Here is a 27552-nt window from a genome sequence, read left to right on the forward strand (position 1 = left end):
ATGGAGGCAAACTTCACAGTAACCACTAAAAAGCAGCGGAAGGGATTCAAAGGAGCTGTGAGTAGAGATAGAATGTCCGGGTTGCTAAGATTCAAGGATGCAGAGATGATCAACACGGTGATGGAGGTTGTTAGACCTTTTTTCATGGAGAATGTCACAAGATGGAAGGTTAACCTGGACATCATTTCAATGGTAATAGATTGGGGTTTGGATACTAGTGAAAACACAGACACGGTTAAATGGGCAGTTACATCCATTTTTGAAGATGCAATGCTCGAAGGCTTGGACTCCATTCTAGAATGGGCATTGCCTAGGGTTGGCTTTGATTACTCTGAGGGCTTTGTAGAAGCTAAGGACGCGGATGAATTCAGCATTGTGTCTTTCGTCCAATGGATAGTTAAAGTTGACAAGGAGGCATATGTTTTGGAAAGGGCGGGAGCTTGGGAGAACCCTAAGCGGATTATTCTGAAGCACGAGCAGGAAGAAAATGAGCTGACACGAGCATGGTCGGAGGCTCATCCTAAAGGCAAGCGCTCAGGGGCGAGGAAACAAAGAGCTTTTTCAGCAAAATCCATAGACGGTACTAGAGCAACTCCATTTTAGATTGGGAGGAAGGTTCATGTATACAATTAAGCCATGGCTGGTGTTAAAAGATAGCAACAGTTAGTCCTTTACTGTTCTTAGTTTAATAGGTGGATTATAGATATTTCTTTCTCTGCAAATTCTAGTAGGGTCTGGGTGGTGTTTTTTGGATATAGATGTCATGGGAGTGCATCCCACCCTTTGGGAAGTCGTGAGAGTTGGACAATATGGAAGGGTTTTTTGTTTAGATGATTTTTTGATGTCAGGGTTATGGTAAATATGGGTGTTGTATGTAAGAAAAATACTATATTTGGGTATATATGTAGTTTGGAAGCCTGGATTTTGTTGATGTAATCTCCATATATTATAATGCAATAAAAACAATTATTATCGACCAAAATAATAATAATTAAATGTACAATTCATATCCCAAATAAATAATTCAAGTGGTTGAATAGTTTTACAATGCAAATAAATTAGCTAATTTAATTGCCTAATGAACTAATAAACATTATTTTTCCTTATTTTATTAAAATTAGTTAAAACTTATTCAAACCTATTTATTTAATTTCAATTAGAGTTGGTTTTCAACATTCATTAGTTAATATTATTACCATTATATCCAAACATAATTTTTTGAAAATTGAGTTGCTAAAATTTACAATGAATGCAGTTCTTCATCATCTAATTAAGAGTGCTAACAGTGTCAAAAAGATTATATTTGAGTTTAGATTTTACATTACTATTTTTTTTTATAAAGTGAAGTTAAATAAATTTTTTATCATGAATATTTGCATTCTCCACATTACTACTCAGTGATTTCATTATAACCTAGAACAAATCTATCTTTATTCATCCTATAAAATAAATTGAATTCAAAGAGAACTCAATTTGGGAGGAGAAGAAACAATAGGACTAAAACCTTAACAAACTTGTGCACAATAAGGTAGTCAAATTTGAATACCATCATCATAATGCAAGTAATTTAAATTATATTAACAAGATCTATGTTGAGATTATTACTTTCTCATTTTCCTTGAGAAAATACAACACACTATTTACATAATATATTCATTATAGTTGTTATTTATTATACGATATCCAGATTAAAGAGATATAATTTATAAATATAGTAATTAAATGTACAATTCATAACCCAAATGAATAATTCAAGTGGATGGCCTTTTAAATCACTATAGGGAAATAAGAAAATACTAATCGGAACCTACGAGGCAAATCAAACCAAGGTCATTTTCCTTAGGCTACATAGGGAGAGGAAGAAGGGTGATCACCATAACCTTAAACCGGATTTATAGGGACATTAAAAATGTTTTGGATAATTCTTAATATGGTAGAGGTAAAGTGGTAATTAAGCCATAATGTTTTCCCTTGCAAAATCTTGCATTATCCTTGCTATCTTTGATGACCTAGATGCTGAAGGTAGCTACCATTTCCCTTGGTTGACTAGTCTATTTGTCTTACTATTTGCTATAACTAAACATCCTTGTTTACACAACAACTTGGAGTATATTCATCTTTTTCCTGTCACACAAGAAAAAAAGGTTTTATAAGGATTTCATGGTCAAGTTCATAAGAATTTGTTATAGGTATAAACAATGTCAATACATAGCTCAATCTAGCTATGAGTGTATAAATATAAATACTTTTGTTTACTTATATATTTCTATATTTATTCAGTTAACAAATATTAGTTTTTCTTTGATTTTGTTTGTCATGTATATCACAAGTATTGCTCTAGGCAAAGAATCGATGTTTATGTTGATCACATAATGGTGACGTGTATATATATTTTTGTTGGATAAAACAATTATTAATGGTTAAGAATGGGGATATTGCCTACCCATAGTAGGCTGTGATCGACTGTGGGGGGAGCTGCCTACCTTCTTGGAATACTCCACGACTTATGGAGGGTGGGGGTCCCTACCCCACTCTCTTGACTGCACCTTATTTGGGGTTTTGGTCTTACATAAAAAATCTTCATAATTTCAAGATTTTATTATTATTATTATTATTATTATTATTATTATTATCTTTACTATATGTGAATAGGGAGGAACTTCGTATTTCAAATCATTTATGTATTGTCATGCTAATTTGAGTGAGTTCATGGATCTAGAGAGATCATAGATCTATGCCATTTTTACTTCTGTGCACTCGTGATTCATAGAAGCCTGTGTGACGAGTTGAGAGGCTCATGTGGTGGATTTGAGATGTTCATTTTGCAACTTTTGTGCATGGTAAGAGCTAAAAAAGAAGGGCGACTTGATGTGTAATGAGGTCGATTCTCTTTGTTGTTGTTTCATTGCTTTTGGGCAAGCCAATCTACTTGTATGCTAAGGGTGATTTATAGTTTAAGAGGTGTTTCTTGTTTGCATGTTTTCCAAGGTGCGACGATGGATAGTGTTCTTTTTTCAATCGCTATTCTCCAAACAAAATAGGCGCTGATTCTGCAAAAGCCATGGTAAAAAAATTAAGCATCATTACTTTTATTTTTCTTTAACTACACACGACTTGTGAAGGAGGCCGAAACTTACTACTTTTTTGCATATCTAAGTTTCCTTTCTATGACAAGAAATTCTTTGGTAGGTGTTTCCTTTTGACTTGTAGGTCATGTTGAGTATACTCTTGAGCTGGTCACTATCTTTAGGCAGCCACTTAACTCATTGGTGGTCGGTATTTTCTTGGTGTGAAAAATCATTTGAAGGAGTTTGCTAGGTGATTGAAGACACTAATCTTCTGTTGGAGGCAATCTATTACCTTGTCCAGGCTATTAGAAGTTGTGATCTTCTTATTCTATCCCGCGAACTAGTGATTTATTGTGGTATGATCTGAGCAAAGGGGTGGTCTTTCTGAAGGTTCCTTATCATGAATCAAGATGTAAATCCTTAGATGCAGGCATGTTTCCTCCTTGTTTTTAACATGCTCCTTGCTTTCTTCTTATCTGGGGTCTTTAAGAATTGTGGTATTATCAAACAAAACATGATAAAGTATCTTGTAATAGAAAAATTTGAGGCATGGTAAAAATTGAACTTTAATAAAGTTTCATTAGGGGGATTCATGCATATTCATTTAGTTTAGGTTGAACTTTAATAAAGTTTTATCTTGGGATTCATGCATATTCATTTAGTTTAGGTTAAATTTTAATATATTTTATAAATAAGAAAAAATATGATATAAAAGTTACTACTTAATCAAAGCTTTGCAAACATTCTTTCATTTCAATTAGGAGTCATAAAAGGTCACGTGCTTTTGATATTTTGGAAACATAATAATTATAGAGTATCTATGCAGTTATTTGACTCGAAGCACATCTCTGCAAAACAAAATTTTCTTGTCTTAAAATGATTAGTTTCTATATCTAGAGATTGTGTGTCTATCAATTAAACCCAATCTAGTTGACTAGTGTAGACTAAATACCAGACTATAATTTTGAGTATTCGAGAATGTTTTGGTGGTATTTGTGTAGCTTCATCATGTTGCAATGTAGATTCATCTGTTCTTCATCAACAATTACAACTTGCTTTTTCTGAGTTTGAAATGACTAGTAAGGAGTTTTGTTCCCAATTGGTTTTCTCCTTTCGTCTTTGTAATTGGATACATGATCAAGACATCTCTCTTTATTCACCTAGCTGCACTTAAGGGGGATGTAATTCTTGGGTGTACAAATTATCCATTACAAATACCATGATTCTATATAGCAATTGCTATTCTATGCTACAATGTGGCTATGGTGGCCAACCTTAAACCACACACACTAAGCAACATATTAAGCCTAGAGGATGCTAGTCAACTCCGAGTGTTTAACTCTTTTAAGCCCAGAAGTGTATTCTTAGTGTGACAACATACATTAAACAACATATTAAGCCTAGAAAATGTTAGTCAACTCTAAGTATTTAACACTTTTAAGCCTAGAAGTATAAGCTTAGCGTGTGTGATTTAAGCCATTCCATGACTATGCATTGGTACTTATTCGTAATTTTTTTAAACATTCATAGTTTATCCTTCAATATTTTACCATTTGTGAAATTGTAATTTGCATCTTGACTAGTTCCTATTCTCACATTATAGTGTTATTTAGTACATGTAATAATGAGACAGTAATGTAAATTGCTTAACATACAAATTGATGTGTACTTTCAAATGAAATAGAAATTAAAATTTTTCAAAATTAAATAAAATATGTGATTTCAGATATAAACATGTGAATTTTTTGACAAAAAATATTTATTATAGACCAAAAATTATTCAAAGTAAACAATTATAAATTATTATTACAAAATATTAATATTGTGTTAGAGTTTGTCCTAGTGTGCCATTATTAATTTATCTTAGTATGTGATTTAATAGTCCACGTTATAAACGTTGCTCATATCACCCTACTTTTTCTAATCATAGATTTATATTTAAGCTCAACATACAACTTGCAACTTTTCAATAAGCCAACATGCGTTCCAAGTCAACTAACCTATATGAATTGGCCTAGTGGTGGAGAACTTCTGCTCTTGAAAGAGAAGTCACAATTTCAAATTCCACAAGGGGGTAAGGTATGTACGCCTCGTTTGTAATGCAGTTAGGTACCTTCTACAAGGAGTATGAGGTAGTCCCATACTGGTCTAACCCGTCTCATTTGTAATGCAGTTTGGTACATCTCGCAAGGAGTACGAGCTAGTCCCATACTCGTCTAACCCATCTGTAGACCCATACACAGATGGCTGACATTGGAGACTATAAAGGCTCCTTTCCTTTACTTTCATTGAGTTCTTCATAATGTAGGTTCTTAATGCATGTATTGCTTTGAAGTCACGATAACACGATAAGTCAAAGTCATAGCTTTTGTCTGAGTGGCATCGACGTGGTAGATTTTAATTTCTTTTGTAAGCAAGCCTTTTTCCATTAGATCCAAATGTTTATATTGTTTTAATCTGCGAATAAGCCACATGTCACCATTTGTAAAGTAAATTTGTGATATTGTTTCAATCTTTTGAAGTAACGTCATCAACAGGTGGATGAATTTTATTGGATAATGATAGTTTTATTTTTTTCGCAGGATGTACATTGAAATTCTTTTCAAATTTGCGATAATGCAAAAGATTAACACATAATATCTAGTCATTCTGGGCCCTTGTTCTCTCATAGAAGAATAATATGAATGTACACTATAGGTTCTGATTCCACGTATCACGATTTTGGGAATCCTTTGTGTTTTGCAGATTACGAAGGCTGATGCTTTTTCAAATGTTGTGCAAAAAAATAAATGAAATCTGTCTTCTTTTAAGTTCAAAACTTATTCAACCATTGTGGGTCTAGTTGATGAAGTCTAAGGTTCTTTTTTCATCACAGTAAGAGCATTTTGAATAGAAAAGGGTCAAAGTCTTAAACTTACACTGCAAAGATAATAAGAAATGTATTCTTGATGTGTCATGCACTTGATTCCTTTTTAAGTTTGTGTTCGGATGTGCAGGTCTCTTATCGTATGGCTGAAGTAAGGCTTTTTGTGAGTTTATCATGAATACTTATGCTGAGTCTATAATGATGTGGTGTGTCCACGTGAGAAAGAAGTAAAGAAATTAATAATCCTCAATGAGACTTTCACAATGATACTCTTCTCTTCATTTTTCTGAGAAATCTAATAGAACCTAAATACTGCAAAAATTCAGCAGAATCTACACAGTACGATCTAGCAAGAAAGAACAAACAAAACTTGCAGGAAAAATACAGAGAAATCAGAGCAGCTGATTGAAGAACTTAAAAAATATCATTAAAAGAATGCAATTTTAATACAATGAATTAAACTATGTTTTATGTACTACCGTAAAACAGAAATTACGGTGAAAGAAGTATTAGAGGCTAACACACTGTTGCATTAGTTATCTTATTGTAGTAATTCGTACGAGCTGAATGCCCGTAAATTACGGAGAAGAAGTGAAGCAAACTATCGCTTCAGTTATGCAATTTACCGAGAAGCAAACTATCACAGTAAAATTACCGCTAACATCCTTCTTTTAAGTCTTAAAAAAAGAGGAAAGAGGGAAAACCCAGTGGGAACAAAATCCCTTCAAAATAGATGCTAACTAAGCATGACAGCTGTTATGTGGTAGTGTCCTTCACTCCAAGAAGGTCTTTAGGAGAATGAAACTTCTGTTTAGTGAATGTCTTTGTGAAAATGTCTGCAATTTGGCAAGAAGCGGGACAATACTGTATTTCAATGACTCCATCATGGATTAAATCTTGGATGAAGTGCATGTGAACCTCGATGTGTTTGGTTCATTGTGTCTGTACAGGATCTTTGCAAAACTTCAGTGTACTCTGATTGTCACACCAAATGATAGTCTGACGATTAAAATTAATACCAAGCTCAGTCAGGAAGTTCTGCAACCAAATAGCCCAAATGGTAACATTGACTGCACCTCTATATTCGCCTCTACAGGTGATAAAGCAATGGCAGATTGCTTCTTACTTGACTAACAAATGGGGCCAGATCTCAAACTAAGAACACATCCAGAAGTGCACTTGGGATTAATATTATCACCAGCCCAATCGGAATTAGTGTAGCCAATGAGATCCAAAGTGCATCCTATTGAATAATGAATCCCATAGCTTATGGTTGCTTGAATATATCAAAGGATACACTTTGTAGCTTTCTAATGTAGCTCATGTGGCTCCTACATGTATCTGGAGACAACCCCAACTACATATGAGAGATTTGGATGAGAGTGAGTGAGATAAAGAAGACTCCCCACAAGCTAATGGTAGTGTGTGCAATCAACCAATGGTGTGTCCTTGCCATCCTCAAGCTTCACCCCCGATAGGAAAGGTGTGGTTGTAGGCTTGCAGTCAGTCATATGAAACCGAGCCAAGAGATCTCTTGCATACTTGGATTGAGCAACTTTGATTCATGATGCGTTTTGGTTAATTTCAAGACCAAGGAAAAAGTGTAGGAGACCCATGTCTTTCATGTAAAGCAGTTTTGATTGCAACAATAGTTGTGACTGAATCACCTGGTATTAGTAGATCATCTACATGAACAACAAAGAGTCAGATGTTCTCATCATATAAACATTTGGATCAGATTTTTAGCACATGAAATTTTGAGACGGAAGATAAGAATCCATTTTTGCATACCAAGATCTAAGTGCCTTCTTGGGGCAATAGAGTGACTTCTTGAGTTTGCATACCAATGAGGAATTTTGTACATACCTAGGTGCTTGCTCCATGTAGATCTCCTCCTTAAGATCTCTATGAAGAAATTCATTCTTCACATCCATGTGATGTACCTCCCACCTTCTTTTTGTTGCAATGGCAAGAGTCAGTCGAATGGAATCCATTTTTGCCACTAGAGAAAAGGTCCCATAATAGTGAATGCCATGAACTAGCTGAAATCTTTTGGATACCAATATTGTTTTGTATCTTCTCGCTTGTCCATCTATTGATTTCTTTGTCCTATAGATCCACATACACCTAGCAAGCTTGAGATCAGATGGTAGAGGAACCAAATCTCATGTTTGGTTTGCAATAAGAGAGTTATATTCCTCATCCATGGCTTCCCAAAGAGGATTCTCCATAACTTCTACATAAGTTTGAGGGTTAGATGCTTGAGCCACATAGGCATGCATTGGCACAATGAGATCGGTAGCTAGAGTGCATGAGAGGCATCATATATATCAGCCAGCTCCTCGTTCTTTGATTTCTCGTGGGGGATATTGAATCATCACCAAAATCCATATCAGATATTGGATGTGGATCTGGACATGCATGATCTTGTTCATCTAGATCAGATTCAGATGTATTAGAAATCAAATTAGAATCATTGGATGCATCATCTTTGAGATTTGTAATAGGAGGTAGCATAGAAGTGGTGGCATGTTGCTCTTGAGATGCTTGCGTGGGACTTTCATCAAAGTAGACACTCCTCTCAATAAACATATTTTTTGTTGAAAGATCTAGAAATTTGTATCCCTTTACACCATCTAGATATCCAACAAAGATGCATTCTTTTCTTTAAGGAACCAAAGCTTTCCTCTTATCTATTGGAATGTGAGCCCATGCATGTGATCCAAAAATGTGAAAATGTGTGACTTCTAGTTGCGTACCTCTTCATGCTAAAAGGTGTTTTTTTGGTGATAGATTTATGAGGAGATCTATTTTGTATCTATGAAGCATAGTTGATTGTATTATTCCACAATTTGGAAGGAAGGGACCTAGCATACAACATGCAAGTAGCCATTTCTTTCAAAGATCGGTTCTTCCTCTCAGCTACCCTGTTTTGTTTTGGAGTGTAAGGAACTGTGTTCTGCAACTATATTCAATCTTCATCATAAAGATGGACATTATTGTTGGCATACTACCCCCCATTATCTGTATAGAGGATCTTGATCATTTTGGCAGACTACTCCTCTACATGGTCTTTGAAAATCTTGAGATTCTCAAACACTTCAGACTTTAGCTTGAGGAAATACAACCATGTGTATCGTGTGTAATCGTCAATGAATATTACGACATATCTAGCTTTTCTCATGGAAGGTTCAGGAAATGGACCCATTAGATCACTATGAACAAGCTCTAAGGGAGAAGAAGCTCTCCATGCATTCCCTTTTGGAAACTTTTCTTGTGGATGCTTCCCAAGAGCACAACCTTCACAAATTCCATCAAAAAATTCTATGACAGGCAAGCCTTTCACCAGCCCGTGTTTCCTAGGTTGCTACATGTATCTAAAGTTTAAATGACCAAATATTTCATGCCAAATTCTACTTTCACCATTTGCATGTGTTATCACTAAAGTAGAATTTATGATTTAGCAACAAAGTTAGAAAAGGTATACAGATGAGATTGATGATTCATCTTACCAACAACAATCTTAGAGTTGTCTTGCATGTCAAATATGCTCACCAAATCTGGGGTGAATTCAACTCTCCTTCCAATGCCAATATGTATCATTTGATAGATAGAGAGAAGATTAAAATATTTTTTTGGAATGTGTAAGATATTCTGAAAACTTCCAATTCCAAGCTCTACTCTCCTTATTCTGGTTACCTCTACTAGAGAGACATCTCTCATGAGAATAGGAGTACCAACATATGGTTTTAAAGAGGAGATAGCATCTTTGGTGGCTTCCATGTGATGTGAATCTCTAAAGTCAATAACTGATGCATCTAGAGAAGAATGAATAGTAATTAATGCATGTGCATTATCTCTTGCTTTTGGTGCTTTTTCTTCCTGCTTCTTCTTGGCACTTTCTGCAATAAGTTACCAAGATTATTCTTCTGAAGTGTTTGCACCATGAGATCAATTCTATTCTTCATGCGTGATGATTATAGATGGTAACCATAGTTGCACTTATATTTGCCCTTTTTATTCTTCTTTTTCTTTGAGCTTGTGGATTCATCTAAAGGCTTGAGATTTCCTTTCTTTTTCAAATCTAGATATTTCTTCCCTTTTGCTTTTGATTGATGACATGACTTTGAATTGTTCTTCCCACTTGCTTTGACAACAAGTGCATGAGCTGTGGAATTTTTCAATGTTCCCATCTTAATGGGCTTATCTTTTTCAAGTATTAATGACTCAATAAAGACAACGAGTGTGGGTATCTTCCAAGTTGCTCTGGTTGTAAGCATGACTGTGTGGAAAGCTGAGATAAATACCACATATTCTAGACCCAATTTTGAAAGAATAGAAATAATTAATTTATTTTCTTCTTTGGATTTGTCAATTCCGCATCCTTTCAACTGGAGTAATAAGGCCTTGAACTTTGTGAAGAAGTTTTGAATATTTTCAAAACTCTTTAGATCTAATGGATTTAAATCTCATTTTCAAGAATGTGACTCTACATCTTATCTTTCTTTCCAAAGTCCAAACTTCATTTGGATTTTTGCATTCTTGAACATGAAACAACAATTTTGGAGACATGGATATTCATAAGAGACCATAGGCCTCATCCATCCTATTGAAATATTTAGATTTCTCAACTGCAAAATTAGGTTCAACCTCTATTGTCATAAATATTCTATACAAGCCTCTACTTCTGAGTTGAAGCATAATCTTTGGCTTCCATTCAAAATAGTTGTATGGTGTGAAAAGAGAAGAGGCTGGAAATCCCATTCTTTGCAATAGATCTAATCTTCAATACCTACCAAAATAAAAATTTATGTTTCTCCTTCACAGCTTCTAGGCTATGATACCATGTAAAAATTTAGTAGAATCTACATTGTACAATCTAGCAAGAAAGAACAAACAAAACTTACAAGAAAAATACAGAGAAATCAGAGCAACTCATTGAAGAACTTAAAAACTATCATTAACAAAATGCAATTTTAATACAATGACTTTAACTATTCTTTATGCACTATGGTAAACCAAAAATTATGGTGAAAGAAGCCGATGAAAACTAGGCTAACACACTGTTGCATTAGTTATCTTATTGTAGTAATTCATATGAGCTAAATGCCAATAAATTACAGAGAAGTGAACAAAACTATCGCTTCGGTTATGCAATTTACAGAGAAGAAGCAAACTATCAGTTTGGTGATGCATGAAGCAAAATTACCACTAACAAATACTTGAAATTCAATATATAAAACTATTATATCAAGGATCCAATTTATAGATGTTTCTGGGAGGGAAAATCATTGTAGTATCTCAAAACAAGATACAAAATCTATTTATAAAAGCCCATGCCTTACATATTGGGTAGCAAATAAATATAGTAAAATAATAAATAACACTAAATGGATCTCACATGGGTGACTAGCCCACAACAAGTAAAAACTATAACTCCCCAATGCACCATTACTCTTTGATGGCTTTGATGTCTCCACAAATAAAACATGCAACAACTTACATGCTTGGGTGCCCCACTTAGGAGAACATGAAAATGACAATAGTCAACATGCATTGGAATGCAAGATAAGCTTTTCCCACTCCTAAATTTAATGTCATAATGGAATATTCATCCAAGATGTTTTGTAATTGTCATCGACATGTGTCTATCTCTTTAGAGTGAACTTATAATTTTTCATAAGAAATGAATATTAAATATTTTAACTCTCACATCTCTTGGAACACTTTCCAAGGAATGTGAAGACACATGGGAAATACTTGAGAATATAAGGCTACTTTCATCTATCCTAACATTATAGACAAACCCAAAGAGGCCTAATAGTTGAAATCCAAAGGAAATTCATCAACCTTTGAATAATTATTAAGAGAGAATTAATTTCATTCCTACTCCTCATCATCACTATATAAAATGGAGGGAAAATAATTACTATGGTGAATAGGATGATTAATATCCTTAGAATAACTATCATCATAGTACAATCTCTCAAATGAGATGGTATATGGAGAAGTGGTAGGAAAGAACTAGAAGAACTCTCCTCCAAACTAACACTCTTCTCTATGAAAATTTTATGAGTGGTGGGATGAAGAAACTTATATTCATTGACACTATCTATGTGTCTGAAAAATATACAATGCTTTCTTTATGGATCCATGGCCTTGTGTTTATATATTAGAATGTGGGCCCATAAAGGAGAACCAAACACTTGAATTATTTTTACTATGGGTTTCCAACCAATGACAATCCAAGCTTGAAAATGAGTTACCACATTTACAACTGGATGCTCAAATCTTAATTTTGGTTATACCACACACAATTAATGGCCTCTACCCAGTACTATGGTGATAATGATATAGAGTGTATCATATATCTGGTCCTCTTTCAAGGAACTACTAGTACATTCTATGACACCATTCTATTGAGAAATGTATGAAACCATGAACTATAATTCAATACCTCTTGAAAAATAAAATTATTCAAATCAAGGATAAAAAACTCACCCCCTTCATCTCTATGTAAAATCTTTATAGACATCCTAAGTGATTATTTCTCTATAAATGCTTTTAAGTCTTAAAAAAATAAAATCCTTTAAACCCTTTTTTGAGAAAGTAAACCCAAGTGTATCTAGAAAGATCATCAATAAATGTTAAGACATATCAAGTCATATTAAAAAAATGATGTATAAATAGTTCACCAATTCATTCTATACTAACTCCAAAATTTGTGTGACCCTCCATGATTTTATATTTTCATATTTCTTTCCAAGACACCAAAAAATTGCATCCTTGAAAATTCTAAAAAAAATGAATAAAATGTAATCTTGAAACCATGTCATATTTAGGAAGCTACTATAAGTAGTAGTAGTTCAAGTTTCCAAACTATTTATGCCATAAGTGGCTCACCTCATCTAAGTGATTGCAATTTTTTAGAGGGAGAGTAAGGGAAATATGAGAAAAGAGATAGATTATATATTGATGATCTACTTTTTAAATGCTATTGTGGACTCATTGAGCATTTCATTAAATACCACTAAGATTAGTGTAAACTTAAATTATTTTTAACAGTCATTGTGGGAGATTAGATAAATAGATCATCTTAGTTAACAAAGATAATAGATAGAGAACATCTAAAAATGTTCCTTTTCCCACATCAACAAAACCTTTTCCATTTAATTTTATAAGATATTCATCACCCACACACCCACACACACACACACAGAGATATATATAGAGTGAGAGAGAAAGAGAGAGAGAGAGAGAGAGAGAGAGAGAGAGAGAGAGAGAGAGAGAGAGAGAGAGAGAGAGAGAGAGAGAGAGAGAGAGAGAGAGAGAGAGAGAGAGAGAGAGAGAGAGAGAGAGAGAGAGAGATCATCTTGCTCCCTAATGAATTCTATAGAAATATCATCTAGATAATGCATTTAGTAGGTAGAAGCAAGGACACATTTGTGGTATACAATGTAGAAACAAATATCAAATAATAAGGCCTAAAATTAGAGAGAACACTCAAGATAATATGTATATCTTTCTTTTTTATCCCACATTACTTTAAAAATATTATAATAGACTATATCTTTGTGTAGAAGTATTGAATGATGTCAAAATTTCTTAGACTTAACCTTATGAGTTCATTATTTAATTGATGGCCCCTTAATTTATCCTACATACCAAAGAAAATTTCCAATGTAGTCTTGACCTCATTTAAAGTAGTAATAGCTTCAATATAAAAGTTTAGAAGACACAAACATATAAAAAGTATCATATATTTCATTACATTTACTAAAATTCTATTTTGAATTTTCTATAAGAAATGAAGGTTTTCTTTCAAGTCCCATTGTAACTTGATGTATCCCTTTCTTTTTAATATAAAATATCATTTTATACTTTCATTCAAATAGTTACATGGTGTGACGATATGAATTATGAATCGATTCATTGGTACAAAAAAGTAAATTGTTGTGAAAAAAATTAAACTCAGAAATAAGATACACAATGCGTCTGTACTTTCAACTATGTTTTGAAATGGCACCCTAGAATTTATAATCTATTGCACACTTTATGATTAGTATAATTTATAATACAAATATCCAATTTTGAAACTCTTGTAGGGCCCAATAATTTTTTAGATATTAGAAGCAACAAAACAAGGGTGTTCACACTTTACACTAATAGACCATAGGCAAAACTAACAACTTACAACACACTAACAAGAAACTTAGTTACAAAATATCAAAAAAATAGCATAAAAGTAAACAAGAAAATAATAATGATATATAAAGTCTTAATAGAATAAACCAAAAGGTCCAAAAAGATAAAGCCAACTAACTAGTGGCTATTTTAGTACATTGCTCCAGTCATCAGTGAAAAAATTAAAAGGTTACTTGTAGTTCCCTTCATTATCGACATCTTTACCTAGGACTTTTTTTTGCATCAAACACATGGAAGTGTTTTAGTTGTGTATCACCCTCAAATTGAACTTGGAAACACTGATCATCTTCTACTCTATCTCCATCACCTTTTCTTCAGGGCCTCCAATTCCTCTATTATGGTTCCACAATTATCATAGTTGCACGTGCTCTCCCCTTGGTGATTGTTCACCCCCTCCGGCATGGTCTCCTAGGTTAGGTCTAGGGGTTCATTTTTACTACCATTCTTAGAGTTATCACTAGTGGATTTTTCCAAACTCTCCACCTTCCACATACCATCCTTAGCTACATCTTCATCTTCAGTGACATCCTCATTGTCAACAATGTCCTCCTCTAATTCCTCCTCACAGTCAACCATTTTTTTACCATCAATTTTTCTCATTGTTAGGCCTAGCAACCTATTTGAGAATCTGCAATTACCGCTTCCACTCTTACTATCATCTTTAGAACCCTCTTCATCATCATCATTGACCATGTCTTGAATGGTAATCTTGTATTTTTTTGCGAATGGGGAGGGTTTCTAGTGTTTCCTTTTCTTATTTGTGGTGGAGGTGGTAGCTAGATGTTTATCTTTAGCCACCATTCCAAGGGTAGGGGTGGCATGGGAGCTAGGGAAATATATGACTTTTGCTGTAGTAGAGTTTTGTAGGCATTTCTTTTTTCTAGTCCTCGTGGAATCAGGTATAGTAGTTGTAGGGAGAGAGTCAGAGCAGGGGGCTTTGGGGGCTTCAAGGGATTGTATAACCTTTAGTTGTCTAGGTGGCCAAAGGGCCAAGTGAAAGTGATACTGATGGAAAATAAGGCCTTGGTGGAGGGGTATGGGTTTTCAACATTGATTTTTGGCCATATCTAGAGAATTGTGAACTGAACTTTATAGAGAGATTAATAGGAAAAACAAAAGAGATAGAAAATAATGGTTACAAAAATGATTAAGTAGAGGAAGATGGTTATAGTAATACACTTTGAATCTTCCATATAAATTAAAGAACTTAATTAACACTAGGCAATCTTGACTCCATGGGTTCGACAATTTGGCATGAGAAAATCCTCCATGTAGCCTAATTGGTTCCTCGTTATCTCTGAAGAATTGGGATAAGCTTTCACTGTTTGTTACTCAACTTTGCTTCTTCCATTTTCTCCCTTGAGTGGAGAGATCTTATGCTTTCCTAATTACTTCCTCACTAAGCATAAATGATACACCTCCCATAGTAACTCACCTATCAACCCAAGACCTAGAAAATAAGATAGATAGTTTCTCATCGTAACCATTTATGCATTTAATAAATTTGGCTACCCCTTCCTCATTATAGATTTGCCACACCATGGGGTTCCTTTTAAACTCAGTGCAAGTGCTAGGGTAGATTATTACCTTGTCCCTACCCATGGTGAAAATTGTCACAATAACATAGAGAACCCAAACCAAATAGTTAGCCTTCTTTTTCTAACAATTTAAAATTAGCCAAAAAAATAATATTTTGAGTCTTGGAATTAATTACTATGGTTAAATTCCTACCAACACTGGTGTAATAATTTATGTGCTCGTAATAAATACCAAGCATGCCAACCCTTTTCCTCAGTACCAAGTGAAATATTACGTCAAGACTCCCAAGCATGGAAAATAGAAACACTTAAAGTAATCATTAAAAAGTCTTATTTTTTCTTCTATTAATCATTTCAACATGGTTGCACAAAAAATGATAACTTCTCAACCTTATAAAGTGGTCCTTTGGGGTGGCCATGAGAGAAAACCATGCACAAATTCACCACCGCATCACCACAACCCCTTCACTATAAAGGGGACCCACCCTTTCATCCTACTTGGCGTATTGTACCATGGGTTGGACATCCATGCCATCTTAGTAGTTATCACCCTCACAAAAATTATCTTATTACAGTTGTGTGTTGGGAAAATGGTGTCTCAACCTTGCATTTACATGAGGTTACTATTTATAGTAAGTTTTCATTTGAGCACGAAAAGGTGTGAAATTATCCCTGAAGCTTCTGGTTGGCTAGGTAAGAATTCCGATAAAGTTATGTCGCAAGATCACAACTAGTTTTGAAGATATTAATATTTTTCATTTTGGAGGGGTCCAATGAAAGGTTTCAATTTGATTTTGAGGAATTTAGCTACCCTAAAATGCCCTGAAAAGTGGGCATAAATGGCATAGCAGTTTATGAAGCAATAGATAACTTTGTGAGCTTTCCAACACTCAAACAGTTTGTCAATTGGACACATGGTTCTCAAGTTATGGCCTCCAGAAGTTTGCACTCTTGAAATAGAAAATATAAAATACAACGAATAGATAAATGAGATGTAAAAGGGAGGGACACATGTTGATGTGTGTTTTAAAACATCATAGGGCATCTAGAAGGGATATAAGGTCGGCTACACTTTATTGGGTGGTTTTAGCCCATGGTTTTGTAATACCATTTGACAGTTTCTTGTATTGTATCTCCTATATATGAGGTGTGTGAGATAGAGGTTGTGTGTAAGAGTCTTATGGTTATCGAGTTACTTCTGAAACTCTGATTAGTGGTACTCCTACGAAGAGATTTCTCTACAAGTATTTTGTAATCTATTTTTTATTGTTGAATAATATATTGAGAAGCTTTTGGCGTGTGGCTGGATTTTTCTCCCAAAAGGGTTTCCCCACGTAAATCACTGTGTTATGGTTTGAATGTTATTATATCTATTTCTATTTTTTGTAACTATTGTGACAATCTATAAAAGGTTTTGCATTACCCTCCTCTCAAGGTTAGTGTAGGAAGTTGTTCTACTACTTAACTTCCTTACAAGTGATAACAAAGCTTGATCACCTTTGGTTTCAGTTGTGGGTTGTTGGGTTTTTTGAGCTAATCCATATTTGAGTGGGAGCTTGTGCAAAAAGTACTTTTTGATCTTGTTGTAGGAATTTTTAGATGGCAAGTTCATCAAGGAAAATAGACGTGGAGAAAATTAATGGAATAAATTTTGAGATGTGGAAGTGGAAGATGGAAGATCTACTAATAGATCAAGATCTATGGGATGTTGTTGATGCGAATATCCAAAGGCCCTCAGATCCTACTGCGGCGACTCAGTATGATGTTATAGATTGAAAATCCAAGGGTGTTATCAGATTGTGTCTGGAAGACTTTGTTCTGATCAATGTCCATGAAGAAAAAATTGCAAAGAAGCTATGGACTAAGCTTGGTGAAATGTATCAAGCAAAATCTTTATTAAATCAGATTTTCTTGAGGAAGAAATTGTATTCCTTGAAGATGGAAGAGGGTGGATGAGTCACAGACCACCTAGAAGCATTCAATATGTTGGTAGCTCAATTAGTATATGTCGGTGTTAAGATGAATGAAGAGGAGAAATGTCAGATCTTGCTTTGCTCTTTTCTTGATTCGTGGGATTCGCTTGTTATGGCTATCAATAGTACTTTTGCTGTTTTAAAGTCTGAAGATGTGGTGGGTTCCCTACTTGGTGAAGAGATGCAAAGGAAGGTATCCCATAGTTTGAAGGAAGTCCTAACTATTTGTGGAAGACCTAAGGAGAAAGGAAAGAAGAATGAGAAGTGTGATAAGTCCAAATCAAGAGGGAGATCAAAATATCTTGGAAAGTCCAAAGTCATTTGCTAGAATTATGGTAAACCGGGTCACATTTGTAAGGGCTGCAAAGAAAGAAGAATAAAAAGTAGAAGATTGATTTTGATTCTGAGTCTGAGAAGGAAGATGGTGATGCATTTATTGTGACTTTGGAAACTCATGCATGTAATGATGCCTAGTTAATTGAATCAGGTGCATCTTTTCATATGACTACCAATAGAGATTGGTTTTTTGAATATGAAGAATTTAATGGAGATAAGGTGTACTTGGGTGATGATTCACATTTAGACATTGTTGGTTGAGGTAAAGTTAGAATTAGGTTTTCTGATGGTAGAATAAAATGGATTAATGGTGTGCTGCATATCCCTAGTTTAAAACTAAATCTGTTATTTGTGAGCAAACTGATAGATGTGGGTGTGCAGGTAGTCTTTTCCTATAAGAAGGATGGAAGATGATTAAGGGTTCTATGGTAATTGCTAGAGGTCTTAGGTTGGGCACTTTGTACAAGCTAGATGCATACACTATTGAGTGTAATAGCACTTCTGTAAAAAGTAAATTTGTGGATACTTCATCTAAATATTTGAGGGTTTCACCTTCAGTAGATGGAAATGGCTTTTGGGTACCTAAGGTTACTCTTTCTTCTGAAGCAAAGTTACCTATAGAGAAGACTGTGTTATGGCAATAGAGGCTTGGCCACATTGGAGAAAATGGTCTAAGGACCTTGAAAAATAAAATCCTTGTTGAAGGTCTGAATGATTTTAATCTTGACTTTGATTTCTGTGAACATTGCATTTATGGAAAATAAAACCACGTTCAATTTACACGAGTTCTCACAAAACTTGTGGTGTTTTGGATCTTATTCATTATGATGTGTTTGGTCCTGTAGATGTTCCTTCGATTGGAAAATATACATATTATGTTTCATTTATTAATGATTTTAGTAGAAGGACATGGGTATATTTTCTAAAGAGTAAATCTAAATTTTTCAGTCGGTTTAAAGAATTTAAAGAAATGGTTGACTTTCATACTAGAATGACAATTAAAAGTTTGAGGATTGATGATGGTGGTGAATTTTTCTCTAATGATTTTGATAGATTATGTAAAGATTGTGGCATTAACAAGCAAAAGACAACTCTGTATTCTCCACAACATAATGGAGTTACAAAAAGAATGAACATGACACTGATGGAGAAGGCTAGGAGAATGCTGAGTGGAGTTGGTCTAGAACAAAATTTTTAGACTGAAGTTATTGCCACTGCTTGCTAGCTGATTAATAGGTATCCTACATCAACCCTTGTTGATATAATGCAAATGGAAACATGGTTGGGTCACAAGCCTTCATTGAGACATCTTAGAGTTTTTGGTTGTGAGGCATATGCACATGTTCCAAAGGAGAAGTGGACAAAGTTGGAGAACAAGGTTGTGAAATGCATCTTCATCAAGTATAGATATGGTGTGAAAGCATACAAGCTTTGGGACCTTGTTGCACAAAAGGTAATTCATAGTAGAAGTATTATTTTTAGAGAAATTAAGTCTCCTTCTGTTACATTGCGGCTAGAATAGACTAAAAAGGAAGATGTTATTCAATTTCCTTCTACACTTGAAAGAGTTGAATCGAGACCCCTAGATAGGCAAGAAGTTGAGGAGAGCTCATCTAGCTCCAAATCTTTAGAAGAGGAGGAATAACCTTCAACTTAGATTGTTCGAAGGTTTACAAGACATAGAAAACCACCTAAAAGGTATTCACTTGATGATTGGAGATGTATTTTTTATTTGAATACTAATGTGGATGAATTGAAATCTGTAAAAGAGGCATTAGGTATGAATGATGCAGAATCTAGGAAGATTGCTATGGAAGAAGAAATGACATCTTTGAAAAATAATGATACATGGGATCTTGTATCAATGCTTGAAGCACAAAAGCCCATTGGTTGCAAATGGGTGTTCAAGAAAAATATTGGTTCAGATGGAAACATTCAGAAGTATAAAGCAAGGTTGGTTTCAAAAGGCTACTCTCAGGTTGAGGGTGTTGATTATGGTGAGATATTTTATCCTATTGCCAAAATGACATCCATTAGATTTTTTCTTTCTATTGTTGTTGCTTATAATTTAGAGGTTGAGAAAATGGATGTCAAAATTTCTTTCCTTTATGGTTATTTGGAGGAGGATATTTATATGACACAACCGAAGCACTATGTGGTGAAAGGTAAAATTAATTTGGTTTGTAAATTAAAATAATCCATTTATGGCCTCAAACAGAGTCTTAGGATGTGGTACCATAAATTTGATACATGTGTGTTGAGTTTGGGATTTGAGTGTTCTAAATCAGATCAATGTGTTTATTACAAAACTGACAGTGATCATTTCCTATACGTTGCATTGTATGTTAATTATATGTTATTCATTGGTAAAGGGAAAGGTATGATTTCAAAACTAAAGTCTCAACTCACTGCTAAATTTGAAATGAAATATCTTGGTGTAGAAAAAACACATTCTTGGGATGGAAATTATAAGAGATAGAGTGAATAGAAAGCTATGGTTAGGCCAAAGTAAGTATGTGAATTCAATGTTACTAAGGTTCAACATGCAAGATTGTAGACCATTGTGTGTCCCTTTTATAGTTGGAACGAAATTATCTAATGCAGATTTTCCTACATCCCCATTGGAGATGGAATACATGAGAAGAGTGCCTTGCCAAAATGCAGTTAGAAGTTTGATGTATGCTATGGTGTGTATTAGACCATACATTTCCCAAGCAGTGTGAGTCTTGTCCAGATATATGTCTAATCCTGGTAGAGTTCATTGGGATAGAGTCAAAAGAGTCTTTAGATATTTGAAGGGTACCTCAGTGTATTCTTTGTGTTATCATGGTAATTCAGCTGGAGACTAATGGTATGATGAAAGAATAAGTATCTAGTAGAATACTGAGAGGGGGGGGGTGAATCAGTATATTCAAAAACTGATACAAAGTTCCCAAGCTCAAACTCAGTCAAATAAAGTAAACATATCTCAGTCAAGATCAATATTCTTAGGAATACTTGACATTAACTAGTTTAAATGTTATGACAAATTTTAATAGTAAACACCTTCAATCTTGTAAACATCAACAATCCTTAATATTAACTCAACATATTCATCTCTCAATGCTTCTACTTAACATGCCTTATCAAAAGTTAACCAAGTCAACAAATACGATCACAACCACAAAAGCATTCAACACTTGACACAAATATTTATACGTGGAAAGCCCAAACAGGTAAAAACCACGGTGAGATGGGACTCACAAGGATAGCTATCTGAACTCTTTTGAAGTCCGTCCTATTAGGAGCCAAAGCCTGTTAGAGCTTTACAATAAGTTATGTTAAGAACTAATTCTGGTTAGGAATCACCTGGTTAAGGGATTTACAAATATGCCTTATTAGAAGCACAATACCCTGTTAGGAGTAACCTCACTACAGGATTTAAGAATACAAGCTAATGGACCACCTTGTTAGAGGATTTAATGAGTAACCAAGCTTGTTAGAGATTACACGGTTAAGGGATTTTACTTCTGTTGTAATTGTTAGAAAATAACAAGTTTTCTTGATCTGTCTGAGTAGCACTACATTTGCTTGATCAGATCCTTCTAAACTCCAATCCACCTTCAATAAAAAATGCAGATGCATTCATTGGTTGGGCAACCACACACTCAATAGGTTTTCTACCAATCTTTCCAACAACCTTTACAAACAACTTCATCGACCTTAAATACAAATCAATTAGGCCAGTAACACAAAAAACCTAATTCTCATCATTGAGATTACAAACAAGTCGGTTCAATCTTGACCATTAGAAATCATGACAATCTCTTCACATTCTTCAAGACAATTCCAACCGCTCCACGATCACTGCTCTATTGGACTTAATTTGTAACTCATCACATGTTGTGCATTAAATGCAATCCACTTTGCTCCTTCCCTAGACAATAAGCAAATGTGCCAAACCAATTTGAATTTATCCTCATACAATTATCACATGTGTCTCCATCATTACTGTTCATCAGATAATAAACCAACAAACTTGATCGGTTAGGGTTTAATAGCTGATAGGGTTTACTAGTTACATTACATAGAAAGGTTTGACCCTTTACACCAGTTCACCAGTTCAACTCACAAACTTTTCATACCAGTTACAAAATAATCTATAACTCTCTTCTTACTAGTTACTAGCCAATATCAAAAACAACAATATCAACAATAACATGAATACCTTTTACCGGTTCAATTGACATCAATGACAACATATCTTTAATGCAATCACTATGCAAAATGCCAATAAACTCAAAATGCCAACAATCTCCCCCTTTGGAATTGATGGCAATACAAATATCAACGCCTCTGATTGTTGCAGAGATTGGTGATTAGGAATTCTGGTTTACATTACCAAGTATTCACCTTGCTCTATGTGTCTTCAGCCTGCCGCTAGTGAGTAGGAATCCTGGTTTACATTACCAAGTATTCACCTTATCAGACACATAATTCTTCTCCTTAATCACATAATTCTTCTCCCCCTTTGACATAAATGCCAAAGTGAAAGTAAAACATGTAATTCCGCTCTTACCGTGTATCAACATCATTTTACAACTTGATGCTCCCCCTATGGAATACATCCACTCCTTCATCAATCTGTATAAGATTCTACAAGTAATTCAGGGACTGATGCAATCAGCATCGTGTTCAACTGACTTCATGAAGAGGGACAACCCCCAGTTGACTTCTAAGATACTCAAAAGTCATCTTAGGCAGAGGTTTGGTAAATATATTTGCAAGTTGCTCCTTGGTAGAAACATGCTCAAAGATAACATCTTTATTTTGAACTTTTTCCCTTAAGAAGTGATATTTCAATTCAATTTGCTTAGTCCTTGCGTGCAAAACAAGATTTTTAGAAATGTTTATTGCACTTGTATTATCACACAAAATCTTTATAGGTTCTAAGATTTTCATCTTCAAACCTTCCAAAATGTGCCTAATCCACATAGCTTGTGTGCAATTCATATAAGCTGCTACATATTTAGCTTCAGTAGTAGATTGTGAAGTGCAACTCTATTTTTTACTACTCCATGAGACTAGCCTTCCTCCTAGAAAGAATGCTCCACTGCTAGTACTCTTTCGGTCATCAATATTTCTTGCCCAATCAGCATCTATATATGCCTGCAAGTCAAAATGTCCACCATATGGATACCATAATCCATAATCAATAGTACCTTTCAGATATCTAAAGATTCTCTTAGTTGCCATTAGATGTGCCTCCTTTGGATTCTTCTGAAATCTAGCCACAATACCAACTACATGGGCAATATCCAGTCGACTGTGAACAACATAGTGTAGTTTTCCAATCATTGACCTGAATTCTTTTTCATCTACAGACTTAGATGCATCTTCATTGGACAATGTACAACCTATAACCATTGGGGTTCCAAATGGTTTACAGTCACTCATACCGAAAGTCTTCAAAACCTCCTTCACATACTTGGATTGAGTAATGAAAATACCATTCTTCATCATATGTATTTGTAAGCCTATGAATTTTTTTTATTTCCCCTACTAATGACATCTCAAATTCATTCTTCATTTCATCTGCAAAATAATTACTCATGTCATCATTTCATCCAAATATAATGTCATTTATAAATACTTCACTGACCAGTATATCATCTCCTTCAGACTTGAGATAAATGTTGTTGTCATCACTGGTTCTAGCAAAGCCTATCTTCATCAGATGAGTATGAAGTCATTCATACCATGCTCTGGGTGCCTTCTTTAGTCCATACAAAGCTTTATGCAATTTGCATACCATGTCTTCCTTATCTATCAATGCATAACCATCAGGCTACTCTATATAAACCTCTTCTTCCAGTATCCCATTCAAGAATGCAGACATGACATCCATCTGGTATACTTTGAACTTCTTATGATCTGCAAATGCAAGTAGTGTTCTGACACCTTCCAGTATCACTACAGGTGCAAAAGTTTCTCCATAGTCTTCTCCTTCTTCTTGCACATAACCTTTGCATACTAATCTTGCCTTATTGCAAACTACAACACCATCTTCATTTAACTTGTTTCTAAATACCCATTTAATACCTATAACATTCTTTTTTACCGGTCAAGGTACCAGGGTCCAAGTGTTGTTCTTCTCAATTTGTTCCAACTCCTCCTCCATACTTTCACCCAATGATCATCACCAAATGCCTCCTTAGCATTTCTAGGTTCAAAGGTGGATATCATGCAAGAGTTCTCTCTTATTCTCCTTCTAGTTAGTACTCCAACATCCTTATCCTCAATTATCTATTTAGGACTGTGATTTAGTCTCACATACCTAGGAATAACATGATCATTCTCTTCAGGTTCATCTTCTTCATTGTCATCTTCCTCTGAATTTATTTGTTCCGGTTGAACAAGTACATCAGGATTTGCTTTACCGGTTTCTGATTTAATAGTTTCAGGTTCTAAAAGAAAAAGGCAAGGATCTTCATCCTTCTTCTCAAAACTGGTTCCTTCTAAAATTTCAGGACATTCATCTACACAAACATCAACACTCTCAACAATTATTTGTGTCCGGTTGTTGAAGCATTTATAGGCCTTACTCTTGGTGGAATAGCCAAGAAATATGCCTTCATCACTCTTAGATTCAAACTTGCTTATGTAGTCACCTCTTTTAATAAAACATTTGCTACCAAATATTTTGAAATAGCTAACATCAGGTGATCTCCCATACCAGTACTCATATGGGGTTTTGTCCTTACCTCTTTTTACCATAACTCAATTCATTGTGTAGATAGTTGTACTTACAACTTCTTTCCAAAAAGTTTTTGATACACCTCCTTGTATCAACATAGTTCTAGCAGCTTCAACCACTAACTAGTTGTTTCTCTCTGTTATACCATTCTGTTGTGGTCTCCTTGGTGCAGAAAGTTGTCACTTATTACCATTATCATCACAATATTTAGTGAGCTCTGCAAAAGTGAATTCACCACCTTGATCTGTTCTTAGACATTTTACCTTTCTGCCACTCTCTTTCTCAGCTAAGGCTATGAATTCCTTGAATTTTCCAAAAGCTTCATTCTTATCCTTCAAGCATGTGACCCACTTCATCCTTGAACAATCATCAGTGAAGATCATGAAGTATCTGTCACCTCAAATGCTTCTTGTTCTTATTGGTCCACATAGGTTTGTATGAACCAAATCTAACAAGTTCTGTATTAAGAAGGACTTTCTCTTTAAAGTTGAAAAATTCATCTTTCCTAGTTGACATTCTTTACAAAGAGCATTAACCAGTTTGTCTAGCTGAGGCATACCTCTTACTATCTTAGACTTGCTTACTTTAATAATATTGTCAAAATTTATATGACAAAATCTCCTATGCTAAAGCCAACTATCATCTATTTTTGCAATCAAACAGTTGCTAACTTTAGGATTGAGATGAAATAGATTACCTCTGGTTTGTTTCTCAATTGCAATTAATTCACCTTTGTTGTCAAATATTTTGCATATACCATTTTTGAACTCTAGTGGGTAAACTTTGTCATTAAGTTGTGCCACACTTAACAGATTGTCCTTTAGGCCTTCAACCCAATAGACATCATTAGCACTGCTCTTTCCATTAAGAGAAATAACTCCCTTACCTTTTACCATACAGGGTGAGTCATTGCCAAATCTAACAACACTACCATCAAATTCCTTTAGGGAAATAAATTTCCTCCGATCACTGGTCATGTGATGCGAACAACCACTATCAATGATCCAATCATTAGAGTTATCCAAATAGTGCCTTTTGATCTGATACTTCTTCCTTAATTGCTACAAACACAATATCTTCACTAACATCATCATCAAATTCATCATCAGTAATACCACTATCAATAATAAGGTTAGAGTTGTAGCTATGAGTGTTACAAATGGTTTGATGAGAGGAATGAAAGTAATTGATACAAGAGGTCCACTTAGTGTTCCAGTTGGTGAAACTACTCTTGGAAGAATTTTTAATGTTCTTGGGGAACTTGTTGATGACTTAGGTCCTATAGATGCTCTCACAAGATCTCCTATTCATAGATCTGCTCTCACCTTTACACAATTAGATATCAGATTTTTAATCTTTGAAATAGGCATTAAAGTAGTGGATCTTTTATCTCCTTACCGCCATGAGGGAAAATTTTGATTATTCAGGGGAGCTGGAGTGGGTAAAATAGTGTTAATTATGGAATTAATCAACAACATTGCTAAGGCTCATGGAGGTGTTTCGATATTTGGCAGAGTAGGAGAATGTACCTGTGAAGGGAATGATATTTACAAGGAAATGAAAGAATTGGGAGTCATTGATGAACAAAATATATCGAAATCAAAAGTAGCTTTGGTCTATGGTCAGATGAATGAACCACTAGGAGCTCGTATGAGAGTAGGTTTAACTGCTTTAACTATGGCTGAATATTTCTGAGATGTAAATAAACAAGATGTACTCCTATTTATTGACAATATCTTCTACTTTGTCCAAGCAGGATTAGAGGTATCTGCATTATTAGGCAGAATGTCTTCCGCAATGGGTTATCAGCCAACTCTTAGCACAAAAATGGGTTCTTCACAAGAAATAATAACTTCTACCAAAGAAGGATCTATAACCTCCATTCAAGCAGTTTATGTACCTACAGATGACTTGACAGATCCCGCTCCCACTACAACATTTGCACATTTAGATGCTACTACTGTACTATCAAGAGGATTAGCTGCCAAGGGGATCTATCCAGCAGTAGATCCGTTAGATTCCATGTCAACTATGCTCCAACCAACTATGCCCTATTTGGAAAACAAATAGCTCGACTTGGATTTACTGGAAACTATCTAGTATCTCAAGAGTTGTTTCTAGGATAACAAGAATGATTTTTTGGGAATTTTTGCCGATGAAAGGCAAAGATCTATGCTACTTGTACCGGGTTACTTTAATAACTGATTTTTGATATAGAAAATCGCAAGTCTCTTCTTAAAACTAAAGAAGAAGAGAATAAATGTAAATCTTTTTGATAGATCTCAACTTTTTGATAGATCTCAATGACAAAGAAAAAGAAAAAGTATTGAGGATGTCAATGAAAAAATTTCAAGCTCTTTTATTTTCGAAGATATTCTCCTTCCAAGATGTCGTAGAGAATTTCAAATTTTGAATCTTTTGAATCTAGAAACCCCTATAGATCAAAGTATAGGATTAAATAGTAAAGAGATACTAAATAATGAAGGTATCATAGAAAAAGATGAACCTCTTTGTATAGATACAAGAGCAAAAATCAGACATTTTCTTTGGCCTCGTTATCAAGTAGAGGATTTAATTTGCATGAATCGATTCTGGTGGAATACTAGTAATGATAGTCGATCTGTGATGTTGAGGGTACGCATGTATCCCAAAAGATACAAGAAAATATCTCTTATCTTTATCCTTGTACTTCTTATATTTGTCTCTCTTGTAATCATTTTCACCATTAGGGCAGTTTGCTACTATATGACCAATCTTGTTGCATGCAAAACATTTTAAAGGTAGCTTACCTCTATATTTACCAGTGCCTCTAGGCAATCATTTTGCCAAC

At 34.6% G+C, this 27552-nt stretch overlaps 1 pseudogene; it reads left to right on the forward strand.

Annotated features, from left to right (window-relative positions):
- On the forward strand, positions 1-26792 carry LOC131073764 (ATP synthase subunit beta, chloroplastic-like; annotated as a pseudogene).
- Positions 26793-27552: the final 760 nt, after the last annotated feature.

The sequence above is a fragment of the Cryptomeria japonica genome, chromosome 1, assembly GCF_030272615.1.
Source record: "Cryptomeria japonica chromosome 1, Sugi_1.0, whole genome shotgun sequence".
Taxonomy (NCBI): Eukaryota; Viridiplantae; Streptophyta; class Pinopsida; order Cupressales; family Cupressaceae; genus Cryptomeria; species Cryptomeria japonica.